Source organism: Talpa europaea, assembly GCF_964194135.1.
Source record: "Talpa europaea genome assembly, chromosome: 3".
Lineage (NCBI taxonomy): Eukaryota > Metazoa > Chordata > Mammalia > Eulipotyphla > Talpidae > Talpa > Talpa europaea.
In genome coordinates, this window is record NC_140069.1 from 148448979 (window position 1) to 148472511 (window position 23533).

The window sequence follows — 23533 nt, forward strand, 5'->3', positions numbered from 1 at the left end:
TGTGAATGTGTTTAGAAGATGCTGTCAGGAGTGTGGCAGATGTTTGGGAGTAATGTCACTCTCAGCTTCTTTCCCAGTCTGCAGTGACGCGCTAATGGGGTACGTGTGTCCCCACGTGAGGTCGTGGCAGTGTCTCCTGTCTTACATCGTCCTGCACCTGACCTTCCTCCTGTCGTTGAGCTGTGGGTGCGTGTCCGTTGCCTGACATGGGTGAACTTCTCAGGTGGAGCCAGAACCTGCCCCCTGCTCCCTTGGGTGTTCGCCCTTGGACTAGACCTGCGTGGAGAGGCCTGTATTTGCTAGTGCATCTCCTATCCTTCCATGTGCTGACCACACTGACTGGACAGAGCAGCGGGGCTTCAGGGTCAGAGGAGCCGGGACTGACCAGCACCATGTCCCTGCACATCCCACCTCACTGGCCAGGGTGGTGCTGGGGAGGGAGGGCTCCCGTCCAGGTCACCGGTAATGAGGGGGATAGAGAATCCTGCTTGCTGAGTCCTGTCAGTCTTTCCTAGAGAGACGCTGCGGCCCTGAGCATGAAGTGGGGTGAGGACAGGGTGCTCTGGTGAGGGTGGGCTCCCTAAGGGACAACATAAGTGGAGCCTCCACCCTCTGCCCTGAATCCCGGCTTGCTGCAGCTCCCCGTCAGGGAGAGAGTGGGCTCTGCCCCCCGCCCTGCCCTGTCTCTGCTGTGAGGTCAACAACATTAGGAATCAGGGGGAGGCGGGAGAGTGAGTGGTTCAGGGTGGATGTGGGGTCACGGGGACTGAAGTGACCCCCTCTGCCAGCACCTGTAGCAGGCGACCTGGGCACTTTCCTTGGCACTGTATGTCGCCTGACAGTTCTCCATTTAATACCTGGATGGATAGAGTCAGCCTCCCCAGCTGCTCTTGGTGACACAACCAAGCAGGTAGCGTGGGAGGCTCAGGGCGCTGGGCGTGGACACGGCGCGGGCAGGTCTCACAGTGGGAGCTTAAATCCCATCACAGCCCAGGAGCACAGTATCAGGAATCCCTGTGCCTCTCACTTCAGTGTCTTGCCAGTGATGCACACTCACACCCAGACACAAACACACACACACACACACACACACACACACACACACACCCTAGAGTAGGGATCCTGAAAGCTGCATAAGGTTTCTTTTGCAGTTTATCTGGTGGTGCTGTAAGTTCTGTCCTGGGTGGACAGAGAATTGCTGCGTTTTCAAGTCTCTTGTTCCATTTTTTGTTCGTTCATCCACCACACAAAATACCTGTAGGTTCACCTGTCACATTTGCTTCTTACTTTTAATGTGTTTTTAACTAACTTTTTTTTGCACAGTTGTGTAAGCTACATGTGTGTTTAACACAAATCTATGAAATCTAAGAATATTAAAAAACTCTAGTTTCCGCATTGATCCCTGTCCTCGCCACCCCCCCCCCACCCCCCTGTGTCTCCTGTCCCCGGGGAAGGATGTCACGTTTGTTTAGGTTCCAGATCCTCCGCCTGCTTTTTCAACATTGAGGGAGTGGTGCTTCTCCCGGCAGGGAGGATGTTGTGTCACGACAGGAGAGACATCAGATAGGACACATGTCTTAATATGATGTCTGTATTGGTGAAAGCACGGGACACTGCACACGGTTTCCCTCCATTTCCTCTCCTGCCTCAGGACCCCGGGGCCTTTCCACACAGTGGACACAGGAGCTTCCCGTCCCTCCACAGCTGGTGCATTCGCGGTGTGAGCAGACTCGGCCTGTGCAGCCGTCACCTGCGGATGGCCTCGGGGGCGGCTGGCCCTTTGCTGGCACCAACAGGGCTGCACTGACGAGCCTTTGCGTGGCTTTTCCATGTGGCTGTCAGTGTAGCTTCGGGATAAATCCTAGAACTGGCTTCAACCCGCAAAGGGTCGGTGCAGATGGGCTTTTGCCAGATCTCAGACCTTCTCCTCCCCGGGCTTAGCCGGGTCTCGCGGCCACTAACATCTCTGGAGCCTGTTTCCCTGCGCTGCTGCCACACGACCCCTGCACACGGCGTCTGTGCCAGAGACTGTGGAACTCGTTAACCCTGTAGGGAATAACCTGTGTCTCAGGGACATTCAAGTAATTTATTGAACTATTTTATTTTTCTTTATTGTGATTGAATCTTAAGGTCTTTTTACATCTTCAAGGATGTTGTGCTATTTTTTTTGTTCGAATGATATATTCACGTTTCTTGTCGCATTTTCTCTTGCATTATTGGACTTTTCTTTCTCTGGTTTTAAAATTTCTTGCATAACAGGAAATTAACTGTCCACAATAGCAGCTGGAAATAGTATTTCCCCAGTCTGTTCCTTAACTTGTCTTGGGTTTTTTAGCCTCACATTTTAGATTTTTATGTAATCAGATTGATGAGTCTCCTCCTCACTTTATTTCAAATCTTGGAAATATTTTCCTCACTCGGGTTACAAAGAATTTTTCCACATTTCTTCTTTTATTTATATGGATTAATTTTTTTTACACTTCACCCTGCAGTCAGCTTAGAATTTGCTTTCTCATGACTTAGAGCTACCCCAGTGTTGCTGACTGCTCCCTCTTTCTCCCCACGGACGTGAGATGCTGAGTGAGTGAATATCGATGTGACGTAAAGTGATGAATTAAATGTGAATGAAGAGATTTGGCCGATTTGGTCTATTTTTGAGTTTTGTTTTGTTTTGTTCTATGTCTCAGCACACACCAGCATTTGCTGCTTTAATCATAGAAACCAAATGGTTTACCCCCTGGGAGAGCTGCTCCTCTCGCTTTTCCTTTTCTTGATTGTCCCCGCTAGTTTGCTTATCTTTATCCAAATGAAAGTTATAATTGATTACTTTAGCTGTGGGGAATTAACAATGATTACAAAACACTTTCAATGTATATTTATACAATTATATTCAAGAAGTATCTGTTAATTCCAAATTTTATAATGCTTTAAATATGAATCAGAGTTGAGTTTGCTCAATAGTCCTGCATCTAAGTCATTTTCTTCTCGTTATAAGATGTATGGGGTGTAGGGCCTCCCCGGTGGTGCAGCGTTTGAGCACTGGGCTGCGAAACTGCCTGCAGCCTCTGCAGTGCCGGTTCGATCCCCAGTCGCCTGGTGAGGGTCCCACAAGGCGCGCACACCTCTCCTGCCACCTGCTGCTCCCCTCAGCGGTGTGTTTCGTCGGTCTGCCTGTTCTGTTCCCTGCTCTGGCTCTGGTGAATTCTCTTGCCCTCCTGCACTTCTGACTGTACCCAGTGCTTGTATAAATAAATAAATAAATCTTTAAAAAAAAAAAAAGATGTATGGGGTGTAAAAATCAGTTTCCTCAAACTCTGAAATCACTCACACTCACACTGTATTATCTCCAGTGTCTACTAAGTTGTTTGGGATTCTGGTATCAGTTTTCACAAACGGCCCACACTGGCAGCTTTATTTACTTGTAAAATCTTAGTCAACATTTTGATAAATGTGGTGAAGCCTGACAGAATGTGGGAGGTTCATGAATGGGTGACAGAGCACGGAGAGGATCAGATCTTTCAGGGATGAGATGAGTCCCCTGTGAAAACACCTGTCGCTCTTTGTGGGAAAACTCTGCAGCCTGTTCCCTGCGCAGTAGGTGGACTGTTGCATGTTTCAGAGTCTCCGGGGATCAGTAGGACACAGATGACACTTTCAGGGGGACAAGAGAGAAAAGAGAAAAGCGGGCGGGGAGTGGTTTCCAGGACTGATAATGATCATTTCCCTCTTCTTGTCCTTAAAACCTGAACCTGCCGGCCCTCCAGACCCTCTTATGTGAACACAGCAGACAGTGAGGACAACGCTCTGAGGATCGTGCTCGTGGGGAAAACCAGCAGTGGGAAAAGCGCCACGGGAAACACCCTCCTGGGGAGAAGAGCATTTGAATCTAAACTTAAGGCTTCCGCTGTTACCAAGACGTGCCAGGCAGAATCCCGGGAATGGTGGGGGAGGAGGCTTCTAGTGGTCGACACCCCAGGGCTCTTTGACACCAAGGAGACCCTGGACACCACCTGTAGGGAGATCTGTAAATGCGTCCCCAGGGCCCCACGCCATCATCATGGTGATGCGACTTAACCGCTACACACCGGAGGAGCAGAATACTGTCCCATTGATCAAGAATGTCTTTGGAATGTCCTCCATGAAGCACATGATCATCTTGTTCACTGGCAAGGATGATTTGGAGAATGGTACCCTAAATGATTTTATAGAAGACGCACATGTGAATCTCAGAAGCATTATCAAGGAGGCTGGGGACCACTTCTGCGCCTTCAACAACAGAGCAGGGGAGGCCGAGAAGGAGGCTCAGGTGCAGGAGCTGGTGGGGCTGATAGAGAAGATGGTGCAGAGCAACGGAGGGACCTACTTCTCTGACGCCATCTACTAGGACATGGAGAAAAAGCTGGAACAACAGGCGGAGAACTTGAAGAAAATCTACAAAGAGCAATTAAATAAAGAAATAAAACTGGTAGAACTGGAAGATGCTGATAAATCCCAGGAAGAAAGGAAAAGAAAAATCGCAGTGCTGCGGAGGCAATATGAAGAGCGAATAAAACATATAGAGGAAGAAGCCAGGAGCAATGTGTTTGACGACATTGTGGATGTGATCAAGAAGATGCCGTCAAGAATATGGCACATGTTTTGGAAGTAATGCCAACCTCAGCTTCCTTCCCAGTCTGCGGTGACGCTAATGGGGTACGTGCATCCCCACGTGAGGCCATGGCAGGGTCTCCTGTCTTTCTTGTCCCTGCACCCTGACCTTGTTCCCTGTTGTTGGGCGGTGGGATCTGTGTCCCTGCTTGACGTGGGTGAACAGTAGGCGGCTGACACAGCCCCAGGGACTTCTCAGGTGGAGCCGGAACCTGCCCTCTGCTCCCTTGGGTGCTCGCCCTTGGACTGCCCACCGTGTTGTGAGCAAGCCCAAAGGGCCACCAAGAGCCCCTGATAGAGAGGAGGTCCACTCACTGGCCCATCCAGGCTGATCGTCTATCCACAACACCTCTGAGGAACATGGACGTGGACACTCCAGCTGCCTGAGGGCCCTCCCATAAGGCTAAGAGAGCAATGATGAACCCCCACCCTCCCGCAGACCTGTCCAAATGGGGATTCATTAAAATAAGTGATTCTTCTTTTGTTTTTGTTTGTTTTTTTTTTAAATAATAAATTTTATTTTATATTCCCCATACAATTGCAGCCCCCCCATTCTGACCCCAATCCCTCCCCTCCCACCCCCCGCCCCACAAAAAGTGTCTCTGGTTCATAGTTTTTTTGTTGATTTTGATTTTCACTTTCTTATAGTTATTCATTTTCCTGGTCCCTTATTTAAGTTTTCTAGATTCCTGCTATGAGTGAGACCATCTGGTATTTTTCTTTTTCTTTCTGGCTTATTTAGCTGAGCATGATCCCTTCCAGCGCCATCCATGTTGCTGCAAATTGCATGTGTTTATCTTTTTTGAATGCTGAGTAATATTCCATGGTGTATATGTACCACATCTTCTTGACCAGTCATCTATTTTTGGGCATTTGGGCTGTTTCCAAAGCTTAGCTATTGTAAACAGTGCTGCTATAAACATAGCGGTGCAGGTGTTCTTTGGAATTGATGTTTCTGTGTCCTTTGGGTAAATACCTAGGAGTTGAATTGCTGGATCCTATGGAAGCTCTATGTTTAGTAGGTCCAGAAATCTCCACGCAGCTCTCCACAGTGGTTGGACCAGTTTGCACTCCCACCAGCAGTACAGGAGAGTTCCTTTTTCTCCACACCCTCGCCAACATTTGTTGTTGCTAGTTTTTTTAATATGTGCCATTCTCACTGGTGTAAGATGGTATCTCATGGTAGTTTTGATTTGCATTTCCCTGATGACAAGTGATGTTGAACATTTTTTCATATGCCTGTTGGCCATTTGCATTTCCTCTTCAGAGAAGTTTTTTAGCTCTTCTGCCCATTTTTGGACTGGATTATTTTCTTTGTTGTTGTTGAGTCTCATCAGTTCTTTGCAGATTTTTGTGATCAGTCCTTTATCATTAGTGTTGGGTGCAAAAATGTTCTCCCAGTTGGTGGGGTTTCTCTTTGTTTTTGTTATTGTCTCTTTCGCTGTGCAGAAGCTCTTTAATTTGATGTAGTCCCAGCTGTTTATCTTTGCCTTCACTATCACTGCTTTGGGTGATGTGTCTGTAAAGATGTCTTTGATGTGCAAATCACGTAATGTTTCGCCTATATTTCCTTCTATATATTTTATGGTTTCAGGTCTTATGTCTAGTTCTTTAATCCATTTTGAGTTGATTTTTGTGTATGGTGTGAGGTAGTGGTCAAGCTTCATTCTTTTGCATGTAGCGACCCAGTTTTCCCAGCACCATTTATTGAACAAACTTTCTTTGCTCCAATGCATATTCTTTGTTCTTTTGTCAAAGATTAGTTGACCATAAATCTGTGGGTTTATTTCTGGATTTTCTATTCGATTCCATTGGTCTGTGTGTCTGTTCTTGTTCCAATACCATGCAGTTTTGATGATTATGGCTTTGTAGTATAGTTTGAAGTCTGGGAGTGTGATGCCTCCATTCCCTTCTTTTTTTTTTTTTCAGGAGAGCTTTGGCTATTCGGGGTTTTTGGTGATTCCATATGAATTTCATCAATAATTGTTCTATTTCTTTGAAGAATGACATTGAAATTTTGATTGGAATAGCATTGAATCTGTAGATTGCTTTTGGTAGGATGGCCATTTTAATAATGTTTATTCTTCCAATCCATGAGCAGGGGATGTCTTTCCATTTCTTTGTGTCTTCTTCTATTTCTTTTAACAGTGTTTTATAGTTTTCTTTGTATAGGTCCTTTACCTCTTTTGTTAGATTTATTCCCAAATATTTGATTTTTTTTGTTTCAATAATAAAAGGGATGGTTTTTTTGATTTCTTCTTCTTCAGATTTATTGTTTGTGTATAGGAAGGCTACTGACTTTTGCGTGTTGATTTTGTATCCTGCCACTTTACTGAACTGATTGATGAGTTGAATTAGTTTTTCTGTGGAGTTTTTGGGGTTCTCTATGTATATTATCATATCATCTGCAAATAGTGATAGTTTGACTTCTTCTTTTCCTATTTGGATTCCTTGGATGTCTTTCTCTTGTCTTACTGCTCTGGCTAGGACTTCCAGTATTATATTGAAAAGCAGTGGTGAGAGTGGACATCCTTGTCTTGTTCCAGATCTTAATGGAATTGCTTTCAGCTTTTCACCATTGAGAATGATACTGGCTGTTGGCTTGTCATAGATGGCCTTTATGATGTTGAGGTATGTTCCTTGTATCCCAAGAATTTCAAGGGCTTTTATCATAAATGGGTGTTGGACTTTGTCATTATCATATGGTTTTTATATTTATTTTTGTTGATGTGTTGGATAACGTTGATTGATTTTCGGATGTTAAACCATCCTTGTGTCCCTGGAATGAATCCTACTTGATCGTGGTGAATTATCTTATGGATACATTGTTGGATTCTGATAGCTAAAATTTTGTTGAGGATTTTTGCATCAGTGTTCATTAGGGAGATTGGCCTGTAGTTTTCCTTTTTTGTGTTGTCCTTGTTCGGTTTTGGTATTAGTGTAATGTTGGCTTCATAGAACGTGTTTGGTATTGTCCCTTCCTTCTCAATTTTTTGGAAGAGTTTGTGAAGGATAGGCACTAATTCGTCTCTGAATGTTTGGTAGAATTCATTTGGAAATCCATCAGGTCCTGGGCTTTTGTTTTTGGGGAGGTTTTTGATTACCGTTTCAATTTCGCTGCTTGTAATTGGTCTGTTTAGGTGTTCTATGTCTTCTTTATCTAGCTTTGGGTGATTGTAGAGTTGTAGGAATTTGTCCATCTCCTCTAGATTGTTGAACTTGTTTCCATATAACTGTTCATAGTAGTTACTGATTATTCTTTTGATTTCTGCTGTGTCCGTTGTGATTTCTCCTCTTTCATTGATGATCCTGTTTATTTGTGCTTTCTCCCTTTTTTCCTTTGTGAGCCTGGCTAGGGGTGTGTCTATTTTATTGATTTTTTCAAAGAACCAGCTCTTGGTTTCATTGTTCTTTTGGATTGTTTTTTTAGTTTCAATTTCATTTATTTCTGCTTCGGTTTTTATTATTTCTTTTCTTCTACTGGTTTTGGGGTTTTTTTGTTGTTCTTTTTCTACATCTTTGAGCTTCGAGATTAGGTTGTTTCTTTGAGTTCTTTCTTGTTTCTTGACGTGAGCTTCTATTGCTATATATTTTCCTCTTATTACTGCTTTTGCTGCATCCCATACATTTAGGATATTGGTGTCCTCCTTGTCATTCAATTCAAAGAATTTTTTAATTTCTTCTTTGATCTCCTCATTAGTCCAGTGGTCTTCCAGTAGTGTGGTTTTTAATCTCCATGAGGTAGGAAAGTTACTTGCCTTCTTTTTATGGTTTATTTCTAGTTTGATGCCTTCATGGTCAGAAAAGATGGTTGATATGATTTCAATCTTGGTGTATCTGTTGATGTTTGTCTTGTGCCCCAGTATGTGATCGATCCTGGAGAATGATCCGTGTGCGCTTGAGAAAAATGTGTACTCCGTTTTTTTGGGGGTTTAGTGTTCTATAGATGTCTGTTAAACCCAAATGCTCTAGGTCCTTATTTAGAGCTTTGGTTTCTTTACTTATTTTTTGTCTTGTTGATCTATCCATTGTTGATAGTGGTGTGTTGAAGTCTCCCACTACGTATGTGATTTCTCTGATGTCTGTTTTCAGAGATGACAACAGTTGTCTGATATATTTTGGTGCTCCTTCGTTTGGTGAGTATATGTTAATGAGTGTTATTTCTTCTTGAAGTATTGTCCCCTTGATCATAATGTAGTGACCATTGGGGTCTCTTTTTATCTTCTTGAGTTTGAAATCTGTTTTATCTGATATAAGTATAGCTGTTCCTGCTTTCTTTTTTGGTCCATTTGCTTGTAGGATTGTTTTCTGTCCTTTAACTTTGAGTCTATTTTTATCTTTTGTAGCTAAATGTGTTTCCTGGAGACAGCAAAAGGTTGGGTTTTGTTTCTTAATCCAGGCTGCAACTCTGTGTCTTTTTATTGAAGAGTTTAGTCCATTTACATTTAGAGTTAATATTGATATGTTAGCATCTGTATTTGCCATTGTGTTTGTCTTTCCTTTGATTTTATTTATTTATTCTTTTAATAACTTTTTTTTTTTGGCCTTCTTTCGTTGTTATTCATCCCTCTGAGGTTCTGTCCTTAGGACTCCTTGTAGTATTTTTTGGAGTGGGGGTTTAGTTGTAATGAAATTCCGGAGTTTCTGTTTGTCTGGGAAGGTCCTTATTCTTTCTTCATAGAGGAAGGAGAGCTTTGGGGGATAGAGTATTCTTGGTTGGCATCTGTTTTCTTGGTGTCTGTTGACTATGTCCCTCCACTCTCTCCTTGCCCGTAGTGTTTCTTCGGAGAAGTCTGATGTCAGCCTGATTGGTTTTCCTTTGAATGTTATCTGTTTCTTCCCTCTTGCCAGCTTCATTATTTTTTCCTTGTCCTGGATTCTTGGGAGCTTTACTATTATGTGTCTTGCTGTATTTTTCCTTTCATCGTGGAAGTTTGGTGTTCTTCTTGCTTCTTGTATATCAATTTTCAGCTCCTTCTTCACATTTGGAAAGTTCTCTTCAATTATCTCTTTGAATATTTTCTCTGTTCCTACATCACTCTCCTCTCCTTCTGGTATTCCTATAACTCTTATATTTCCTTTCCTCATGGAGTCAGATAGTTCCCGAAGTCTTTCTTCGTTCTTTTTCCTTCGTACTTCTCTTTCCTTTTCTGTTTTGGTTCTTTTTATTTCTGTGTCTTCAAGAGAACTTATTCGTTCTTCCATTTCATCTATTCTGCTTTCATTGCTTTTCCCAGAATTCTTTAGTTCTTCCATTAATTCTTTGATCTCCTGCATTTCTTTTACTTCCCTCTTTAGGGACTCAGTTTCATTCTTCTGATCGTTGATTATTTTTCCCTTATCATTTTTTTCCTTTATGACTTCTGTCAGTTTTTTAATCACGGCAATTTTAAATTATCTTTCTGGAAGGCTCAGAAGTTCTTCCAAGTTACTGTTGTTGCAGTCTGGGGGCTGGTTTTCTTTTTGTGGTGTGCTTTTTCCCTGAGGAGTTGCTAGGTTGCGTGTGGTTCTTCTACTCCCTCCTGTCTGTTTTCTAATTTGCCGTATGTGTTGGGACACTGTGTTGCTAGGACTGGCCGGCATCTTGGGTGAGCTTCTCTGCTCCCCTCTGGCTCCTCCAGGAGCCATCTGTCAGTTTCAAGCAGTCTTTACTGGAGAAAGGTCCCTGTTCTAAAATGCCGATGTGGGGACACACTCCCCTGTGCACCTGGTCTGCCCTGGCGGTGGGTTCCTGCTCCCCCTCTGGGCTTGGACTGCAGGCCAGAGGGGGTCTGGCGTGGGCGAACTTCCCCCGCTCACCTCTGGCTCCTGAGGGAGCCTTCTGCAGGTAGTCTTTACTGAAGAAATGTCTCTGTTCTAGAATGGCGATGTGGGACACACTCCCTGGGTGTCCGGTCTCAGGCACACTCTTCTGCGCGCCTGGTCTGCCCTGGCTGTGGGTACTCGCTCCCCCTGTGGGCTCAGACTACTGGTCGGAAGGGGCCCGGCGTGGGCTAACTCCCCAGCTGGCCACTGGCTCCTCCAGGAGCCTCTGCTGGTTTCAAGTCGCTAGGTGGCGCCAGAGATCTCTCCTAGCGCCCTTGGGGAGCTGATTTTTCCACCCCGTGGGACAGGGAACAGAGTGGGAATGGTAGGGTAAACCTCAACGGCTTTGGGGTGCTGTGTCTGCCTTGTGCCCCACCGTCGTGGAGAACCCACGCCCCGAATTTCGTGCCCTGGTCTCAGTTCCAAAGCCCTCAGGTCCAGGACGTGGGCTGTAGCCCAGTTCAGTGTCCACAGAATGGAGTCTTTTGCACCCGCTCCTGTGCCTGGGTGCCTGGTTCCTGTTTACTCAGTGAGGGACTTTCACCTCAGTGAGATTCTTCGCGCGCGTCTCCCCGCACGCCTAGGTCGCAGGCGCGGGGACCTGGGCAGCCGCGATCCCGATCCGCGTTTGCTTTTCAACCGCACTGCTTTTCCGCGCGATCCTCTTCCCGATCCGCATTTGCTTTTCCAGTGCGCCGATTTTCCGCGCAAGCTTACCGGGTGGCCCGGGGCTGTGTGCTGGTGCCGGTCTCCTCCTGGGGGGGGGGGGTCTCTGTTTAATGGTGCCCGGAGCTCACCTCCGCGGCGAATCCTGCAGGGTTCTCCGCAGCTCCCGTTCACGGGGTGTGGTGGCTGAAATAGTTCCTTTCCACTCACAGTCCCTCTGGCTTCGTAGTTTGTTCTTGTTGGTCCTTTTGGTTTGTTGTTTTCCTCCTCTCTGCTGGTCGGAGAGTGCCGCCTCTGTGGGTGGGGGAGGGGATCAGGGTTCTGTGCTTTCCTCCCTTCTGGTCCTCTTTTATGGCCACTTTCTTCTTCGGGTAGTTTGCTGGAGTCGTCCGTTTATCTTATCTGTCCCAGTTCTCACTGGGACCTGCTGCTTTTCCTCCCTATTAACGTTTTTTAATGGGAGATCTTACTCGCAGCGTCTCCTCGCCGCCATGTTGCTCCGCCCCTCAAGTGATTCTTCTTTTGAACCAGTAGGTTTTGGTTTGTTTGTTTTGAAACTTTTAAAAAAAAGATTTATTTATTTATGCAGACAAGAGCTGGGGTGTAGGCCAGAGGTGTGCAGGGTTAGCAGATTCCCCAGAGACAGACCAGGGAGCAGAACAGGCGAATCTACTGAAATCCACTGCTGAGGGGAGCAGCGGGGAGACAGGAGAGGTCTGCTGCGCCGTGTGGGTAGCTCCCTCCCTGGCCAGGGATTGGAGTCATGCTACAGGGACTGATGATAGCTTGATAGCACTGTGTCTTTAATCCCTGCGCCACCAGGGAGGCCCTGCTTTTAAACTTTATTACTTTCTTACTCAATTGTTCATTTTTGCACAGTTTTTGATTTCTCCCCTCTGTGTACTCCCCATAAATCTCCCACTGCAGCACCGAGATCCATCACCACAGTCCCTTGCGCTCTTTCCTCCCCTGTTTTGACCCTTCCCCCACACCCTCCCATGACTAATGCCTCTGGTCTATAATTTCCCTGCAAGGCAGGTTTGGTCTCTGCAGATCATTTGGGATTCCAGGTTGGCGGAAAGGTAGGACGCATTTAAGAATTTATCTCCCTCTTTTCTCCCTGAGTTGTACATTTCCTCATTCCCCTTCCCTTGTAAATAAACCTTTTGTTAAGCTTTTGTGTGTGCCTGCAGTGTAAGTCCCTTTTAAAGCACGCAGGTGATGACTCACAGTCAGGCAACCCATTTTAGAGTGGGGTTGCCCTGTAATAATCTGACCACCCGCACCCCTAAGCCAGGGCACAGTCCTCTCCAGTGGCCTCCCTACTTAGTCTCCCGATGGGCTCCATGTTCACTCACCCCCATGGAGTCCCAGCCTAGTCTCCAAGCCCTCTGGGCCAGCTGCTCCAAGCCCCTCCACTAGACTCTCCTCCGTGGTATTTATAGCGGGTGGATTCCATTGGGATCTCATCGATACACTCACCCGCCTGCTCCTTTTTATCCATGAGACCTTCCCTGAGCTCTGTCGTGGGGTTTTCCATCCCCTGGTGCTGCTGCCAGGACACCCTCTCCTCACAGCGGGGCCCTGGGAGGGGCCACCCAGGGCTGTGGGCAGGGAGAGGCTCCCTCTGGCCAAGATAACCGCGGGGTTCCCAACAGGGCCTGGGACCTGTATCACCCCCACAGGCGACACGGTGGAGTCGGCGGGTGCGGCCTGGGCCTCCCCATCCTGAATGTGCGGGGAACGGGCTGAGGATGGTGGGATCCGCGCTGCAGGACACGCGGTCGCCACAGGACTGTGGGGTGAGCCGCGCGAGGAGGGGACTGTGGTGAGCACTCCCGGCACTGAGGGGGGCTGTTCGCCCCGCCGCCCCCACCCCGCGGTCTGGGATTCTCAGGGGGTTCCTGGGGAGGAGCTCAGGGCTCGGCCTTGATCTCACTCATCCGGGAGCCGTTCCCTAAGTTTCCCGAGACTGGGGGCGCTTTATTAATCCACTGGACCCGGGGGGCCCTATCGTAGACCGAGGAGCCCTTGTTCCTTTCCTCCTGTCTCACACTCTGTTGTGGGGTACGGTGACCCCGAAGAAACCAGCATCCGTGGAATCATCTCAGACGCCCCCTCCCTGCAGGCAGAGGTGCCCACGCTGGCCTGGGGTCTCGGGAGCCGCTGGACAGAGGGGATTTCAGGAGCCTGAGCTCAGTCCAGGCGGCTCCCAAAGGTGAGACCCCCTGTCCCGCCTGCTCTGACCCCCACGTGCAGGCCGGCCGGGCCCACCTGCTCCTCAGGAAGGGCGGGCGCAGGAGGCGAGGCCGAGGACCTGCGGGGACCTTCCTGCTCGGCTCTCTGGGCCGCTCTGGGACCGTCTGATGCTCGGCATCGCCCACACCGGAGGACTGGCCGAGAGTAGCATCACGAGCCCGCATCCCGGGGCGCCGGAACTGAACCTGCTTGACCGGGGACCCGAGTCCCAGCCCGACCTCGAGGCCCTGCGGGGCTCCCTCCCTCTGGCCTGACCCGGTCGTGTCCAGCCGGCACGCTGGAAGTCCTAAGCACACGTCAAAGGGTCCCAGAGTGCGGGGGGGCATCCTCGCCAGCCCCCTCATCAGGAGGCGCTGATGTAGTCGCCCATTCAGAAGGATGAGCAGCCCCTGCGTGTCCCCCCCTCTGCATGGCCATCATGGAGCCCGAGCAGAGATCTGCCCTGACCATGGCCACCATGTCCTGGGGCTTTGCTTCTGCTGCTTCTGGCCCGTGCACAAGACCTGCTGGTCAGGGCACCAGCTGTGTCCACCGCTGTAAGGAGACGGGGTTCAACTGCAGGAAGGAGATGGGAAGAGAGTGGAAGACACTTATGGAGGGCCGGCAGAGGGTTGTGGAGTGCAGACCCCTTTCTTTCTGACCAGTCCCCCAGGTGACTTTGCACCCCCACTGACCCCAGGTGCAAAGTCAGGGCAGAGTCTGGTCTGTGGGGAGGTGGGAAGAGGACCTGGAACCCCAGAAAGCTCTGTGGCCACGCTGACCCCTGGTTATTTGGGCCAGGAGGGAGCAAAATCACCGGGGTTGCCCTTCAGTCTCCCACCAGCCTTCTCTGCGGACCCTGGGCCGGACCCGGGACCAGAGGCTTTTAGTGACCGTGGCCTGTCGGGGGTCCTTGCTGTCAGCCCCGGGATCGGTCACCGCCACCCCCTGTCTGCTTACCACCCTTGGTCTCCTCTGGAGCAGCCTGCATGTCCCCCCCACCTGTCTGACTGTCAGGGACCTTGCGGGTGGATGGGCCTGGCAGCGCTGACCCGGGTGGAGACTCTGAGCTTGCTGCCCAGACTGGAGACTCGGGCCATCCACCAAAGCCCCCATTCCACCCCAAGTCAATGGGGTGAGTCCTGCCCATGGCCATGGACCCGGTGGCAGCTCATGCCCCCTCCCCATGTGCAGACGCAGGCCCAGCCTCCCTCTCCACATGTGCACTGGGGCATGGGTTGAGGTGTGGGGAGTGCACCCTGATATAACAGTCCTGTTGCCAGCCACTCTGGGAGGGCAAGACACTGGATGGAGGGACAGACACTGGATGATGTGTACGTGGTAGCTGAAGCCATACGCTGTCACAGGTGGGGCCCCCTGGAAGGTTCCTGGTGAGGATAGATAGCCTCAGGAAAAATGCTAAAAAGTATCACATATTGGGGTAGGGTGACTGATAACAATATAAGGGATGAGGATTTATTCAGTCTTTGGATTCAAGGTTTTTGGATCTTCAGCATTTAGGGTCGGCAGATTCCAGCCCCTACCGCGCCAATCTTCCAGAAGGCTCTTGTGGGCCTTTGAAAGTGGAGCCCTCCAGCAGCCAGCCTTGGAGAGGAAAAGTTCAGAGGCTTTGCGGGTATCAGAGGGCCTGAAATTGTTCCCAGTTTTGCTGCGATTACAGCCTGGCAGGGAAGGCGAAGACCCAGAGCTGGGTCCCTCACTGAGCTATGAGTGGGGCTGTTTGTCAGGTCCTCCGGCTGCTGCAGCTGCTGTCTGAGTGTCTCTTGTCTGGTGCTGCGCTGGGCCCTCCCGGCACTCCTGGAGCATCTCCTGTTGCGCCTTCTGTTGTCTTCGTGAGCCGGAACCTGGCCTAGAGTCTGGCTTCTGCACGCTCCAGGTCAGCAGAGGCAGGAAGTCAGCATCTTGGACATGTGGCCTATTGTTCGGGAGAGGAGCTCCGAGTCCTCAGTGGTGGGAAGAAGCCATCTTAGCTGTTTTGTTTAGGAATGAAAAACACTGGACACAGCTTCAGGTGAGAAAAAGGCCATTTTTGGCCTCAGTAACTCTGTTTTTCCATGGTTTGTTAAATAAATCCCATTGTTGTGTTTCCCTGAGCCTGAGTAGTGCAACTGTGCTCACAGGTGAAGAACTCAGACAGTGACCGGTAAACTATTGAGCAGTGTCCTTAGTGAGTTCTGGTGCCCCTTGCTGAGCTGTGTCAGATGGAGGGGCGGAGACCCTGCTGCACAGTGGAGGAAGGCCAGGAGACCCTGTTGCAGGGACACTGCTCTGGTGAAAATTCAGATCCTATCGCTGTGTGGGGACGCTCAAGACAGAGTCCTGTCAGTGGACAGGGGCCTAGTGACCCTCTCTGACCACTGTAGCCTGACCTCTCCTGCTCCCTGACGTTTCCTCCACCTGCCAGGAAAGAACGTCCTTGCCTGGTCTCCAGCTAACCCGAGCTCTGACAAATTCCTCCTCAGAGGGCCTCAAGCTAAGACCTGAAGTGGGAGACACCGTGAATGGGGGCTGGATGGTCAGCCCGGGTGTGAGTGTGAGTGTGTGTGTGTGAGTGTGGTTGAGTATTGTGAGTGGTTTGTGAAAGTGTGTGTGCAAGTATGTGAGTGGATGAGTGTGTGAATGATTCTATGCATGTGATTGAGTAACTGTGTGTGGGTGGGTGAGTGTACATGTGAGCAGGTGTGTGAGTGTGAGTACACATGTGTGAGTGAGTACACGGGCTCTGGGGTCCTCAGGTGCGCATCAGGCTAAGGCTTCGGCCCAGCCCAGCTCCCGCCATTTTGCCGCCTCTGAGAGATGCAGCCGCGGCCGTGGGGGCCTGAGAGGAGGCGCAGGCCTGGCCCCTCCTCAGCCCCTGAGCAGCACTGGTCTGCTCCTCACCCGAGCGGCTCTGCCTCCTGCTCAGCGCCTCCGCCCCTTCTCCATCTCCCCCAGTCGCTCCCTTTGCCAACCAGCCTTCTGGGGGAGACCATCACTCAGGAGGGGCCCAGCTCAGGGCAGGAGGGCTGCTGAGTCTGGGCAGAGGGGAGGCGGGTCCTTTCAGGCCCCCCAGGCGAGCTCAGGGCTGGGGTGAGGGGGTCGAGCTCCCTCCCCGCGGCCTGGGTTGTGGTTTCCGTTCACATGCTGAAGCAGACACGGTTGTTTTCACACTTGGGAAAAGCGCCCAGAAGCCGCGTCTCCCTGGGCAGAGCTGAGCTCAGAGAGAAGTAAAATCTACAGGTCTCGTGCCTGGGCCTGGCGGGAGCGGGGCTGAGCTCTGAGCCTGGGGTGTCAGGACGGGGTCTGGAAGCAGGGGCCCCTCAAAGGTCACGGCCAGGGCTCTGGGAAAAACAGCCCTGCTTCCTGCACTGAGGGGGCCAGGCCTGGGTGTGAAGGGGCAGCAGCAGGCCTGGGGAGCTGCTCCCTGCACAGTCTGAAGCTGGAGTGGGGACAGGGCTCCCCAACCCCCACCCGCCCGCAGGTCACATGGGAACAGTCAGCTACAGGCATCTCCCACTTCCCTCAGGAGACATGCAGGGTCCTGGACAGCTCACCCGCCTCCCGCTCCAGCCTCGAGTCTACACAGCCTGACCTCCGCCTCCTGGGGCTCCCCCCCCCCCAGAGCACCGAGGGCTCCCTGAGGCCCCAGCCCCGTCCTCACCTTCACTAACCCCCTCCCCAGGCTCTTCCTGGGGCCACTGGTGCAACCCCCCTCCCTGGGGTGTCCTCTGTCCCCTCAGCCAGCAAGGCCTGCGCAGTGTCGCCCCGCAGAGGAGGAGAGTAGTGACGGGGGGTCGGGGGAGATGGAAAAAGTCTTATTTGCTTACAATTATTTTTGAAATTGAATCATCACATACTTAGTTTATAAAAATTTATTTTCTTTCTCATAAAAAACAGGGGCGGGCGCAGCTCCGGGTGGGCTGGCAGCACCAGTCGGGGCCTCGGCGTGGAGCTCACGGGACCCGTGTCCTCTGGGGCGGGAGGCCCAGCGCCCCGAGAACTCAGGGGGGCCCGACGCCCCCACCGCGCCCCTCGCCGCCCCGCGCCCTCCAGCGCCGCCCCGGCCGGCCCGAGGGCTCCGTCTCCCGAGGGTCCCTCCCCCCGCGCGGGCGGCGGAGCGGCAGCCGCGGACCCTGCCGGGTCCAGGGGCTCGGCCATGGCCGGAGGAGACGCCCCCCGCGCCCTCTCTGCGGGCCGGACCCCGAGGCCCCGTCGGCCGTTCTGGGCCCACCCGGTGTTGGCGCCCGCGGGGCCACCGTGACCCCACCTTGACCCGGGTCCCACCTGAGGCTTCACCTGCGCCCCTCCCGCCCCGGCCCCCGACAGCCCGCGGCTCCGGGGGGCTCGGCCTGGGCGCGGCCGTGCGCGTCCTTCTCCGCGGGCCTCGCCCTCCCGAGCCCGCCCCGGCCCCGCCCGGAGGACACGGCCCGGCCCCGGGATGAGGAGACCCGGCCCGCCCCGCCCGCCCCAGCCCCCGCCGCGGGGGCCCTGAGCGCGGCCTGGGGTCTGGTCCCGGCGCTGCGGGGGCTCCCCCGCCCCCCGCGGCCCCCGCCCTCCGTGACCCGCTGGACACGCGGTGCCGGCCCGTCCCCGCCCGGGGCTCCCTCGCCCGCGCCCCCCGGGGCTCCTCCCACCCCGCCCGCAGAGCCCGCGGGTCCCCGCCTCCCCGGACCCCGTCTGTGTGTCCAGCCCCCTGGTGCGGGGCGCGTCCTGGCGGGTCCCGGGGAGCGGGGCCGGCGCCCCCCGCTGCGGCGCCTCGGGGGAATGTGACGGGGTCTCTGCGGGCCCGAGTTCCAGCAGCAGCAGCAGCAGCTTCTCCCCCCAGAGCCCCGCGCGCCGCGCTCGGACACCCGCGCCTGGAAGGGGCGTCCAGCGGGTCTTTTCCCGCAGACGGTGTCCGGCCCGATGGCGACACGACGCGCGCTGCGCGGGGTGTGGGCGCGGCCGCAGCTGCTCCCTGGGGCGGGGGGCCGCGGGGCCTCAGGGAAGGCGGCTCTGGGCCCCAGGAGGCCGCCCGGGCGCCCCGCAGAGACCGCGCAGAGCGGGTGGGGGATCAGGTCCCGCACCCCCTGGCGACTCCGCGGCGGAGTCCCCGCAGCCCGGAGAACTGGGCGCGTGTCCCTGGAGGAGAGCCGCCTCCAAACCCCTCTCCCTCTGGGGCCTTTTTCAAGGACCCAGGGGGCACCCCTGCAGGCCCGGACACCCCCGGCCCCGGAACCCTGAGTTGTTCAGGTTGGGGATGGCGTCGGCTCCATTTTAAGTACCCGGGCGCTGCGCCCCTCCCGCCTGGTGAAGCGTCTCCCGCCTGGTGAACCCCTGCAGCAGCCCCGGGTGACCCGCCCGCTGGACCTCGCAGGACACCGCGAGGGGACGCGCCGGGGCACCCCGCTGGGAGTCGTCCTGTGGGGCCAGACCGGGACCCGCAGAAGCGCCACGGGGAGCACCTCCTGGGGCCCGCTCGAGGCCAGGCTGGCGCCCAGGCCTACCCGGGACTGGCCAGCCAAGCCGGGGAAGCCGGGGCGCGAGAGCTGGTGGGGATCCACACCCAGAGTGTTTCCGGGGGGCCACCCCGACGCCCTGTGCCGGGAGGGGGAGCTGCTCTCGCTCTCGGCCCGGCCCCCACGCTGCTGCTGGGGGGCGCAGCGGGGCCGCTTCACCGCTAGGAGGGGCTTCGGGGAGCCGCGCTGGGCCCCACCGGGCTCCCCTTCCCCGCCAGGAGGACCTGCAGGGGGGCCCTGACGGAGGCTGCAGGGTCCGGACAACAGGGCCTTCGGGGAGGTGCTGGCCGCGTGTGGGGGCCACTCTGAGCCTTGAGCAACCGCCCGAAGGCACGAGCCGAAGAGCAGGTGCGGGAGCTGGTGGCCCCGATCCAGGCCTGGGACTGGAGAACCGGGGGCGCACGACACCGACGAGCTGCACGGCCTGGTCACCGGGCCAGGGGGACGTCGGAGCCCTTCGTGGGGAGCCCGACTAAGGCCATGGGGTCCAGAGAGGGGGCCCGCCATGGCCAGGGAGAACCGCCTGGCGAGAGCCCCGAGCAGGACGCTGCTGCTTGTTTTATTGTGTCTCTGTTGTTTGCAAATTTCTCTTCCTGCTGCTCCACACAAAATATGCGGTTTGTGTTCCGACTTGTTCTGTGCTCTGCCCACTTTGCGCTGTGGTTTGTCGATGTTGTCAATTGTTCCCCAAAAAGCAATGATGATTTTGAGAAAGACCCCTGGTTTGAAATGCAAGACTCCAAGGGCATAGCCAGACCAGTGTTTGCTCAAGTCCTGGTGGAGGAGGGTCCCTGGGGCCTCAGTAAATGAGGGTCTGTGAGTGTTTACATCTTTACATCACTCTCTTGGTTAAAGAACCGGGTTATTTTAAAAGTTCCTGTGTATTTTGAAATACAGTAACAGGACCTTTGAAATCTGTAAATATGAAATTCTCATTTGCAAATCTCTAAAGTCAATGCACGCTACTGGAAACTCTTTTTCTTCTTTAAAATACTACTGCTACTGAATAGAATAAAGTAAAAGCTACATTTTAACTGAATATAACAAAATTATAGTGATAAGTCAGCTGTGAAGGTCCTGAGATCATGTCCTTGATTCTGTCCTGTGGTTTTGTCCCCAGAGGGCGGTGGTGGACACATGGTCATTTACTCTATAGTGGAGCCAACTCGTGCCCACGGCCACGCGCAGGCCCGCTCACGCCCCGACAGTCTGTTTCACGTAAGTTACAGGTGCTTAGTTGATGGAGGCTCAGCCAGATTCCATCCCTGACCCTGAGCCAGGGAGCCTGAAACACACAGGCTAACCCCCATACAAGGAGGGGGGCTGGATGTTCTGAAGCTTTGTCCTGTTCACTGAAGACAGAATAAACAGAATCTTTATGACTGACGAGCTTGCTGGGAAATAAGAACTCCCGGCGTGAAGCATACAATACTCCTAAAAGAGTGTGCTGCTAACCCTGGTCAGTCAGGTTGAAGGGCTGATTCTGGAACAGCTATTTTAAAGTACTTGACTGAAAATTCCAATGAATACCTCGTCTGGGATTCTGCTTCTAGGAACCATCTCAGCAGCTGGATTTTCCTAATATCTCATATGTCAGATAAACCGCCTTTAGGGGAGCGGACAAGACAGGAACGGCATCCCCAGAGCTGAGCGGGGAAATAAGAATTTCATTCCCAAGGAAGCCGCATTTCAGAGCCAGTTTCAATGACACAGGAGCTTGGAACACTGCTCAGTTTCACACAGGCTCCGGCTCACTTCTTAAGTTTTCAAGTTCCCCTTTGACTGTCTGTCCACAGTCTGAAAAGAAACGTGTCTAACTTTAAAGCATCCTTCGGGTGTTTCAGGAGTCTGTGTGCAGCTAATAGAAACGACCAGTCATGTTTTGATAGAAAATGGACTCATGGCAAAGAGAAAAGGATTTTTATTTTGAGCATTAAAAAAATTTAGACCCTGGCTGAGCCCATCAGGGCTGATATTAAAAAGTACCACCCACTGAAAAACAAGGATGTTCTGTCTTCCTCTCTTGCTTCCTTTCCTTCTGCTGTTTCTCTTTCATTGCAGAGCCATTGTCTGACATCCTTGCTAGGGTTTGGATGGTAGAGGATGGCCCTGCTCAGGTGCAGTAGCACTCCCGTCACTGAGCCACCATGGCCCTTCCCCAGTGTCCACTGTGTCCTGCCCCTGCCCTCGTCTCCCTCCCCCTATCCCTCTAGATACTCCAGATCTTTGGTTCAGCTTCAAGAGTTGGTTTTCATGTTTGGAAACTTTGTTTGGTTTCTCTGGATTCCACACACCAGTGACACCCTCCAGTATTTATCTTCTCCTCCTGGCTCACTTACCATCATCCCTTCCAGCGCCACCCACGTGGCACGGATGTCACGAGTTTATCTTTTTGATGGCTGAGTAGTGCTCCACTGTGTTACAGACTACGTCTTCTCGACTCACTCCTCTGCTGGGGGTGCTTAGGTTGTATCCATGTCTTGGCGATTGTGTGTGGAGCTGCAATGAACTAAAAACCTTTTTCTTAATGGTTTATAGGAATTCTCTGTAGGAGAGGCGTGTGAATGCTTTATTGGCAGAGCAAGCAAATTCTGTTTGACAGATTTCTATAGACAATAAAGAAATCTTTCAAACAAGAAGGTAAAATAAAGACTAGCTCACTAATAACAGCTGAGATAATTCTTGGCCAGCTTACCTGGACTGCAAGAAATATTGTAACAGGTGGTCCCCAAGAAAGGGGGAAGTTCCAGGTTCCCTGCCCCACCCAAGGGAGGGTGGAGCTGAGCAGGGAGAGGAGAAGCTGCAGAAGAGACTGAGGAAGGAAGCAGGATGGAGCCAGGAGACCTGGAGGAGGCGCATGGAGCCTAGAGACACGTGAAGAAACTGTGCTTGTCTTTTGGTCGTGGACTGGGTGACACAGATGTGGGTAAGACCCTGGGGAGGTGACAATGGCAGCTTTTATCTTGATGTTGATTTTGCTCTTTTCCTTCCGGGATTGTCTGGTGGTTTCTGACCCTTTTCTGTGGGTCCCCACTGGAAGGTGCTTTAGACTTGTGGCAGGCTTTGGGGCCTTGTTCTGGGCCAATCCCATTTGGATGGAGTTTTACCCACGAGGGGACGGGTCACTTTGGGTGCTTGATTTAGAAAGTAGATTGTTTGCCTTTCCTGTATTGTTTCCTAGTTGTATTAAATTTCCTTCCCATTAAAGTCTCATATGTTTTGTGTTGATGCGGCGGATGGCAGAACCCATTTTGAGTAGGCAGGTTTGCGGGGTTTTGGGCTGCCCCTCTCCCTGTCCTATAACAATATTAGAAGTTCTTTAGCCAAAAGTAATAAATGATACCAAACATAAATTTATCTTATATAAAGAAAATAAAAGCTTCAGAGATGCCAAAAAGAGGATAAATATAAAAGACATTTTTCTAACATTTTGTTGCTCAAAATTAATTGACTGTATAAAGCAAAAATAGTAATAATGCATTAGGGAATTTACAACATACCAAAAAGTCAAACAATATATGGGAGAAATCATAAGTATAGTATTATGTTTCTTAAACTACACATGAAGTGGTCTAATATTTTGTACAGATAGACTGTGATAAATAGTCTAAATACCCCAGAATAAAAAGCAGAGACCATAACACTGGATGAAAGAAACCAGTTATATGCTATTTACAAGAAACTCACTGTAAATACTACTACTGTACTCATTTTCTATTGCGGCCTCGCCAATCAGCCAGGCTCTATAAAATAAGGACACACACAGACCTGGCAGCTTAAGGCAACCTACATTTATTATCGCACAGTGTCTGTGGGTCAGGTCCTAGGCTTACCCGAGCCCTCTGCTCAGTTTCCACCAAGTGCCGCCACGCTGTGTTCTCACCAGGAGCTCCAGACCCTTCCCTAAGTGTACTCAGGTTGTTGGCAGAATTGAGCTCTTGCAGTTACAGGACTGCGGTCCTTCTAGAGTCTTCTGGAGGCTGTTTCTTCTCACAGGCAGTTCACAATGTGGACATTTGCTTTCCTCCAAGCTGGCAGGAGAATCCCTTGTTAAGACGTTCTTAGTGAGGTGAGACCATCCAGCACAAGCCTCCCTTGGACTAAGCCAAAACCAACTGATTAGGAAGCTTAATTACATGTATAGATGTCACTAGGAGTCCCTTTTTCTTTGCCATGTAATCAAGACAGTAACACCCACCTTACTCACACGTCTGCCCACACACAAGGGGAGGAAGTTAGCCAGGGTTTGTACACAGCCGTGGCGGGGAGGGCATGATCTTGGGCCCCATCCTAGAATTCTGCCTAGCATAACAACATAGTGTGAAAGAGAAAGAGGGGGAAAGGAATACCGTGAAAACACTTACAAAAAGAAAACGGAATTGCTTTATGAGTAGAAAGTTCATCCATAGAACAAGGACTATTGTGAACAATAAAGACAGACGTTACTAAGGCTGATGTGTGGACTTTCCAGGAAGACCCAGCAGTCCCAAACATGATCCACCCCCAGTAGCTTCCAAATACATGAAGAAAAAACGAAACAAATCAAAAGGCTAAATAGACAAATGCAAAGTTATACGGGGAGACTTTAGATCTCTTAGTCATCAGTAAAGCACAGAGGCTGAAAGCGAGTAAGAAAAGAAGGTGTAAGACAATGATTCTCCCTCAAGGTCAGCTTCTTC

The 23533-nt window shown here is 51.5% G+C and overlaps 1 pseudogene across 1 annotated transcript; it reads left to right on the top strand.

Moving 5' to 3' along the window:
• The first annotated feature begins 94 nt into the window (after positions 1–94).
• On the top strand, positions 95–4384 carry LOC311169036 (GTPase IMAP family member 7-like; annotated as a pseudogene). Its single transcript has 2 exons — positions 95–99; positions 3765–4384. The product of its transcript is annotated as a GTPase IMAP family member 7-like (transcript).
• Positions 4385–23533: the final 19149 nt, after the last annotated feature.